The sequence below is a fragment of the Mobula birostris genome, chromosome 3, assembly GCF_030028105.1.
Source record: "Mobula birostris isolate sMobBir1 chromosome 3, sMobBir1.hap1, whole genome shotgun sequence".
Classification (NCBI taxonomy): Eukaryota; Metazoa; Chordata; class Chondrichthyes; order Myliobatiformes; family Myliobatidae; genus Mobula; species Mobula birostris.
The window spans coordinates 40871328-40878295 of NC_092372.1; positions in this window are offsets into that span (position 1 = coordinate 40871328).

A 6968-nucleotide genomic window follows, 5' to 3' on the forward strand; every position below is an offset into this window, starting at 1 on the left:
CGTGTATCGCTGTCATCAAGTCACTCCTGCGACTACTGATAACAGACATTTACAACGATATTCCTTCATTCCACCCCGTGCTAGTTTGTGCTCTGTCAGGTGAAACTTAGTTAATGGCTGTTCCGCTCTATTCCGTTTTAACTCGTGAATTCAGGAACAGATGAAGGTGTAAAAAGAGCAGGAGATACAGCAACCGGACGCAGCCATGGGGTGTACAAATTCTGCAAAACTGTCAAGATGATCTGCAGCCCAAACGCCTTGGGTTTGTCCACGAAGAGAGAAAACAAAACACAAAGGAGTTAATGACAGTCAACTGCCTAGCATTAATCTGGGCATTGTGTTCAGACACCGCAAAGTAGATGCCAGCCCAGTTGACCTTGCAAAATCCTCATCACAATAATCTAAGAGATTCTAAATAGTGTGAACTTTCCCACAGACTAGTCAAGCAATAGGCCTCATTAGTCATGCTCACAAAATTTTACCTTGCAGTTTGTTAGATGCTGCATCACAATCCCTCAGTACCTCAAGTCCCAAAAGAAAAGTACAAGAGAGAGGGAGTACCCTTGGAGTCGCCAACCTTGATCCCAGACCTCATGGTTCAAGATCACTCAAATGGAAATGGATATGGAAGAGTCTTAAAGGTTGATACTCTCCAATGGAGAACAAATAGCAAAAGGGGTACCGAGTATTCCAAATCAGCCGTCCAATCGTCCCATCGAGCTCCACCTGCTGACAAATGGTACACCCTACAGTCCCACACAGGTAATCTCAGAATGCACAGAACTGCAGTGAAAATAAATCATTATGTATGCATAGGAGACTGCCTGAGAAAGTAATTTAATCCACAACATTCTGTATGATGGTACAGACTAGATTTCTGGCCATCTTGTGATATATCCAAACAACTGCGGTCTTCTTTTTTGCATGACCTTTAACAATGGTTCATGGGTTCCAATATATTGCAAGATTTTCTTGGTGTGAAGATAATGATCTGCAGCTTGGTATATAAATAACTCATATCTGTATGCAAGCCATGCAAGAATCTACTATCACAACACATTACAAATTCTCTTCAAATGTCTGTTAAATATAAAACATAGTAGAGATGACCACAACGTGCAGTAATTGTAAACATCAGTAGTGAAATAGTGGTGCATGTTCCAACACTAAGTAGCTTTAATATTTACCCAGCTGCTGAATATTGTCTATCCTTACTATCATTTTAGCCCTTGGCTTCTGGTTCCTGAAAAAATTGAAAATCCTCTGGTTTACCACTACTGTTGCCAGTTTGTATTTTCCCAGTTCATTCTTCCTTCATATCTTTCTGACACTATTAAGGGCACTGGCTCTCAACTTGAAATGAGAGTGGAAATATATGCATGGAGTCGGAGGAGGTAGCGGAGGTAATTAATGAATACTTTGCTTCTGTATTCAGCAGTGTAAAGGACCTTGGCAATTGTGGGGATGACTTAAAGTGGACTGAAACACTTGAGTGTATTGACATCAAGAAAGAGGATGTGTTGGAGCTTTTGAAATGCATTAAGATAGATAGGTCGCTGGGACCAAATGAGATATACCCCAGGCTACTGTGGGAAACAAGGGAGGAGATTGCTGAGCCTCGTGATGATCTTTGCATCATCAATAGGGACGGGAGAAGTACCAGAGGATTGGAAGATTGCAAACGTTGTTCCCTTGTTCAAGAAAGAGGGAAAAGATAACCCAGGAAATTATAAACCAGTGAGTCTTACTTCAGTCGTGGGCAAGTTGTCGATGAAAATCCTGAGAGACAGGATTTATGAGCATCTGGAGAGACATAATCTGATGAGGGAGAATCAGCATAGCTTTGTCAAGGGCAGATCATGCCTATGAACCTGACTGAATTCTTTGAGGATGTACCAAAACACATTAATAAAGGTAGAGCAGTAGATGTAGTGCAGTGGTTCCCAACCACCGGGCTGCAGACCGGTACCGGGCCTCAAAGCATGTGCTACCAGGCCACGAGGAAATGATATGATATGGCGATATGAAACAATATGAATCAGCTGCACCTTTCCTCATTCCCTGTCACGCACTGTTGAACTTAAAATAACCTACCAAATCATATCAAATGACACATAAAACCTAAAATAACGCTAACATATAGTAAAAGCAGGAATGAGATGATAAATACACAGCCTATATAAATTAGAAATAATGTATGTGCAGTGTAGTTTCACTTAACAGAATCAGGAAGATTAAGCCAAAACCGATTTGTAGAAAAAAATCAGCATGTACACGCATGCGCACACAGGTGTCCGCGAAAGGCTTCATGGTCATGGTAGCCCTTCTCGGGGTAAACACAAGTGTCCCGTGTTTGACTGCTACTGTTGGCCCTTATTTGGGAGTGAGAAAGTTGGCAACCCTACTTGAACACCACCCCCGTCGGCCGGTCCACAGGAATATTGTCAATATTAAACCGGTCTGCGGTGCAAAAAAGGTTGGGGACCCCTGATGTAGTGTATATGGATTTCAGTAAGGCATTTGATAAGGTTCCCCATGGGATCCAAGGAGACCTTGCTTTGTGGATCCAGAATTGGCTTGACCACAGAAGGCAAAGGGTTGTTGCGGATGGTTTGTATTCTGCATGGAGGACGGTGACCAGTGGTGTTCCACAGGGATCTGTTCTGGGACCCCTCCTCTTTGTGATTTTTATAAATGACCTGGATGAAGAAGTAGAAGGGGGGGGGGTTAGTAAGTTTGCTAATTATACAAAAGTTGGAGGTGTTGTGAAAAGTCTGGAGGGTTGTCAGAGGTTACAGCAGGACACTGATAGGGTGCAGAATTGGGTTGAGAAGTGGCAGATGGAGTTCAACCCAGATAAGTGTGAAGTGGTTTATTTAGTTAGGTCAAATTTGAAGACAGAGTATAATATTAATGATAAGACTCTTGGTATTGTGGAGGATCAGCGAGATCTTGGGGTCCATGTCCATAGGACACTCAAAGCTGCTGTGCAGGTTGACAGTATGGTTAAGAAGGCGTACGGTGTGTTGGCCTTTATCAATCGTGGGATTGAGTTCAAGAGCCGTGAGGTAATGTTACAGCTATATAAGACCTTAGTTAGATCCCATTTGGAGTACTGTGTTCAGTTCTGGTCACCTCATTACAGGAAGGATGTGGATGCTCTAGAGAGAGTGCAGAGGAGATTTACAAGGATGTTGCCCGCATTGGAGAGCATGCCTTATGAGAAAAGGTTGAGTGAACTTGGCCTTTTCTCCTTGGAGTGACAGAGAATGAGAGGTAACCTGATAGAGGTGTATAAGATGATGAGAGGCATTGATCATATGGATACAGACGCTTTTTCCCAGGACTAAAATGGCTAACACGAGGGGGCATAGTTTTAAGGTGCTTGGAAGTAGGTACAAGGGGGATTTCAGAGGTAAGTTTTTCCACACAGAGAGTGGTGGGTGCGTGGAATGCACTGTCAGCGAAGGTGGTAGAGCTGGATATGACAAGGTCTTTTAAGAGACTCTTACATAGGTACATGGAGCTTAGCAAAATAGAGGGCTATGCGGTAGGGTAATTCTAGGCAGCTTCTAGGGTAGGTTACATGGTCGGCACAACATCGTGGGCTGAAGAGCCTGTAATGTGCTGTAGATTTTCCATGTGAAGTGTTTCTGGGATTACTTCTTGGTGCAGCATGTTATGGAACCTATCAATGGGACAAGCTATTCTGGATTTGATCGTATGTAACAAAATGGGATTCATAAAAGATTTAATGAGTAATGATCACAATGCAGTAATTCAATGTAGTAAAACACGTAAACATAGAACATGCTCAATGCTGGGGAGGACTATGATGGACTGGGCTGTACAGTATTCACTACTTTCTGTAGACTTTTCTGTTCTCGGACATTGGACTTTCCATACCAGGCCATGATGCAACCATTCAGGATAGTCTCCACTGTGCATCTATAGAAGTCTGTCAAAGTTTCAGGTGAAATGCCAAATCTGCTCAAACCTCTAGAAAGTAGAGACCCTGCCATGCCTTCTTTGTAATGGCACTTACACACTGGGCCCAGGACAGATCGTCCAAAATGGTAACACCAAAGAATTTAAAGTTATTGTCCCTCTCCTCCTCTGAATATGATGTTAGTCAATAATCATCTCTTTGGGTTTGCTGACATTCAGTGAGGGGCTGTTGTTGTGGCACAAATCAACCAGATTTTCAGTCTCCCTCCTATATGCAATTCATCACCACTCTTGATTTGGCCAATAACAATAACAGTGGTGTCATCAGAAATAATTAGACATAGCATTAGCCTGGAAGTCATAAGTATAAAGCAATTAGTGCAGGAAGCTAAGCAAACAGCCTTGTGGTGCCCTTGTACTGATAGAGATTGCCAATCCAAACTGACTAGGGTATGCAAGTGAGGAAATCAAGTATTGAGTTGCACGAGGAGGTATGGAGGCCTAGGTCTTGGAGCTTATTGATTATTTACAAGAGGTTGATAGTGTTGAATGCAGAGCAGTAGTCAATGAAGAGCATCCTGGAGTATGCATCTTTATTTTCCAGATGTTCCAGGGCTGAATGAAGAGCCAATGAATTGGTATCTGCTGTTGATCTGTGATGATGGTAGGCAAATATGAGTGGATCCAAGTTGCTCCTCAGGCAATAGCTGATAGGCTTCATGACCAACCGGGTCAAAGCACTTTATCACAGTGGATGTAAGTGCTACTGGATGTAGTCACTGAGGCAGGTTACCATGTTCTTCTAGAGCAGCAGCATGATTAAAGCCCGCTTGAAGCAGATCGGTGCCTCAAACTGCTGAAACAAGAGGTTAGCTTGTTGATTAGCGCAGGTCTTCAGTACGCGGTCAGGTGCACTGTCTGGGCCAGAAGATGCTTTCCATGGGATCACCGTCCTAAAGGATACTCTCACATCGTCCTTGGAGATTGAAGTCACAAGGTCATCAAGGGCTGTGGGAGTTAATGAAGGTGCGTGCATGTTCTGTCTGTCAAAGCTAACATAAAAGGCATTGACCTCAAATGGGAGCAAAAACCTGTTGTCACATATGTAGCTTGGTTTTCGTTTGCAGGTGGTTATGGCATTCAAGCCCTGCTGCAGGTGTTGAGCATCCTTCTGTGATTCAAGTTGTTCTGGAATTGCCACTTCGCATGAGAGATTGAGTTCTCAGTGCAATTCACCCGCAATCCCATCTCTGCAGTAGTTCAAAGTAAACTTATTATCAAAGTACATAAATGTCACCATATACAACTCGGAGATTAATTGTCTTATGGCATATTCAATAAATCCATAATAAAATAATAACCATAGTATAATCATTGAAAGTCTACACCAAACACAAGGAAACCTGCAGATGCTGGAATTTCAAGCAACACACATAAAAGTTGCTGATGATTGCAGCAGGCCAGGCAGCATCTCTCGGAAGAGATACAGTCAACGTTTCGGGCTGAGACCCTTCATCAGGACTAACTGAAAGAAGAGCTAGTAAGAGATTTGAAAGTGGAAGGGGGAGGGGGAGATTCAAAGTGATAGGAGAAGACAGGAGGGGGAGGGATGGAGCCAAGAGCTGGACAGTTGATTGGCAAAAGGGTTATGAAAGGATCATGGGACAGGAGGCCTAGGGAGAAAGAAAGGGGGAGGGGGGAAGCCCAAAGGTTGGGCAAGGAGTATAGTGAAAGGGACAGAGGGAGAAAAAGGAGAGAGAGAAAAAAAGAATGTGTGTGTATAAATAAATAAACGGATGGGGTACGAGGGGGAGGTGGGGCATTAGCAGAAGTTTGAGAAGTCAATGTTCATGCTATCAGGTTGGAGGCTACCCAGACAGAATATAAGGTGTTGTTCTTCCAACCTGAGTGTGGCTTCATCTTTACAGTAGAGGAGGCTGTGGATAGACATATCAGAATGGGAATAGGACGTGGAATTAAAATGTGTGGCCACTGGGAGATCCTGCTTTCTCTGGCGGACAGAACGTAGGTGTTCAGCGAAACGATCTCCCAGTCTGCGTTGGATCTCGCCAATATATAGAAGGCTGCATTGGGAGCACTGGACGCAGTATATCCACCCAGCCGATTCACAGGTGAAGTGTCGCCTCACCTGGAAGGACTGTCTGGGGCCCTGAATGGTAGCGAGGGAGGAAGTGTAAGGGCATGTGTAGCACTTGTTCCATTTACAAGGATAAGTGCCAGGAGGGAGATCGGTGGGGAGGGATGGGGGGGACGAATGGACAAGGGAGTCACGTAGGGAGCGATCCCTGTGGAAAGCAGAGGTGGGGGGGAGGGAAAGATGTGTTTAGTAGTGGGATCCCGTTGGAGGTGGTGGAAGTTATGGAGAATTATATGTTGGACCCGGAGTCTGGTGGGGTGGTAGTTGAGGTCAAGGGGAACCCTATTCCTATTGGGGTGGCGGGAGGATGGAGTGAGAACAGATGTGCGTGAAATGGGGGAGATGCGTTTGAGAGCAGAGTTGATGGTGGAGGAAGGGAAGCCCCTTTCTTTAAAAAAGGGGGACATTTCCTTCGTCCTGGAATGAAAAGCCTCATCCTGACAGCAGATGCGGCTGAGATGGAGGAATTGCGAGAAGGGGATGGCATTTTTGCAAGAGACAGGGTGAGAAGAGGAATAGTCCAGATAGCTGTGAGAGTCAGTAGGCTTATAGTAGACATCAGTAGATAAGCTGTCTCCAGAGATAGAGACAGAAAGATCTAGAAAGGGGAGGGAGGTGTCAGAAATGGACCAGGTAAACTTGAGGACAAGGTGAAAGTTGGAGGCAAAGTTAATGAAGTCAACGAGCTCAGCATGCATGCAGGAAGCAGCGCCAATGCAGTCGAAGGAAATGTGGGGGACTGTTACCAGAATAGGTTTGGAACATAGATTGTTCTACAATGCCAACAAAAAGGCAGGCATAGCTGGGACCCATACGGGTGCCCATGGCTACACCTTTAGTTTGGAGGAAGTGGGAGGAGCCA